This window comes from Palaemon carinicauda, chromosome 5 (genome assembly GCF_036898095.1).
Source record: "Palaemon carinicauda isolate YSFRI2023 chromosome 5, ASM3689809v2, whole genome shotgun sequence".
Lineage (NCBI taxonomy): Eukaryota > Metazoa > Arthropoda > Malacostraca > Decapoda > Palaemonidae > Palaemon > Palaemon carinicauda.
In genome coordinates, this window is record NC_090729.1 from 164,063,655 (window position 1) to 164,066,154 (window position 2,500).

The following is a 2,500-nucleotide window of genomic DNA, read 5'->3' on the forward strand; positions in this document are numbered from 1 at the left end:
CGGACAGCCGATGTCTATTACAGATGAATAACGTTCCAATAACGTTCGCTTGCAGTGGGGAGGGTTGTGTGAGCCGTCGCGTGATCACCTTCCATACTTTAGGTATAATGGAGCAATTGGAAGTCTCCTTTTTTATTTTTTTATTTTTTTTATTTTCTTCCTTTTTTCCTCCCCCGTTCTGCTAGAGCTAAAGGTTTGTGTTGTCTTAAATACCCTTTGCTCTTTTATAATATTCAAGGAGGGAAAGCTAACTTCATTATCCCTAATTAAAAATGTTTATCTAACGACTAATTACAACTCTTGTTAGAATTTTAATGCGGTGGATTATAAATCACGTTAATAGTGATTTATTCAGTTGAAGGAAGGTAGATTTTAATGCTAATACATAAAGGTTTTTTTTCTTTATTTCATGAAATTGTCAATCCCATCTTTTATCTTAAGACAAGCTTTTATACTTCATTTCGAAATGAAGGCACGATATGTTTCGTATTTTGCAAAGTGAGAGAAAGAGTATAAACAGTAATGCATAGAATCATCGTCCAACTTTATAATAGAACGCAATCAGCATATTTATCTAGTTCTGTATTTCGCTGTAGCTAATTACAAAAGCTTTTCGTAATTCTGAACTGATTTAGTATAACTTACAATACTCCTTAATCAGATATGAATTGCTAGTGTCTACAAAAATCCAATCAACGATTCTTTGAACTCATGAAAAGTAAGGTGTATTTAAGGATTTACTTCGATACTTTGGATTCAAAGGTCACTGAAATACACAATCAAAAATATATATACGTGATTCCGCACCCATACATGCACAAACAAGCATGTGTGCGTGTATATATATATATATATATATATATATATATATATATATATATATGTATATATAGGCTATATATGTGTATATATATACTGTATATATATATATATATATATATATATATATATATATATATATATATATATATATATTTATATATATAAATATATATATATAAATATATTTATATATATATATATATATGTGTGTGTGTTTATTTGTATACTATATATATATTTATGTATATATATATATATATATATATATATATATATATATATATATATTGCGTATTTGTTCGTTTATTTTATAAAATATGAGCCACAGAGATAAAGTGTTTAGGATTGGAGCAGCAGAGAACTCCAAACCTACATTGAGGACGCAAGCAATTATTTTTTCAACGACACGGAAAGCATTACACATCACAAGAGGTCAGAGGTGAACCGCCAACCGGTTAATTGCAGCCAAGGAAGTGTCACAGAGGGGGGAAGGGCGTTGCTTACATAATCCTCCTACGAGAGCTAAATCCTGTAAACAGATACACTCGCTTCCTTCTGCGTGTGCACCCGAAGACATGGGTAAAATTATCCGCCCTTATCCAGCTGTGGAATGATCTTCCTTATAAGTGGAACTTAAAAAGTTCAAAGTTGCGGAGAATGTTTTTGTGTTGAACAAGATGAAGTAATTCTCTTTTTTAATAGTTTATAGATGTAAGATCTATTTTAATGTTGTTACTTTTCTTAAGATATTTTATTCTAATTGTTCATTACTTCTCTTATAGTTTATTTATTTCCCTATTACCATTCCTCACTGGTCTATTTTTCCTTGTTGGAGCCTTTGTGCTTATACTACTACTACTACTACTACTACTACTAGTAATAATGATAATAATAATAATAATATTGATGATAATAATAATAATGATGATAATGATAAAGATATTGATAATAATAATAATAATAATAATAATAATAATAATAATAATAATAATAATAACCAAATGTATCAATTTTGATGCACCACATTGTCACCGTAACCCAAATGACACGCCCTAGCGGATATTGCAAAATGTCTTCATCCTTTTTAACCATTTTCAAGATGACGCGGAGCTTCATGGTTGACTTGGCATGCCTCAATACTTTCCCGTCAACACGTAGTCTTTCAGCCCACAATGACGGGTCTGGACGAAATATGAGACGGTTAGCGTGAGTGAATGGTAATTCTGTAAGGCTTTGTTGAAGAGCTCTGAACGCCAACTCCATCTATTCTATATACAGTGCATATTGGTGTATATACTGTATATAGTTTGTAGGTAATAGGTTGGCCAGGGCACCAGCTACCCGTTGAGATACTACCGCTGGAGAGTTATGGGGTCCTTTGACTGGCTAGAGAGTGCTACATTGGATCCTTCTCTCTGGTAACGGTTCATTTTCCTTTTGCCTACACATTCACCGAATAGTCTGGCCTATTCTTTACATATTCTTCTCCGTCCGCGTACACCTGACAACACCAAGATTACCAAACAATTCTTCTTCTCTCAAGAGGTTACCTGCGGCACTATAATTGTTCAGTGGCCACTTTCCTTTTGGTAAGAGTAGAAGAGACTCTTTAGCTATGGTAAGCAGCTCTTCTAGGAGAAGGACACTTCAAAATCAAACCATTGTTCTCTAGTCTTGG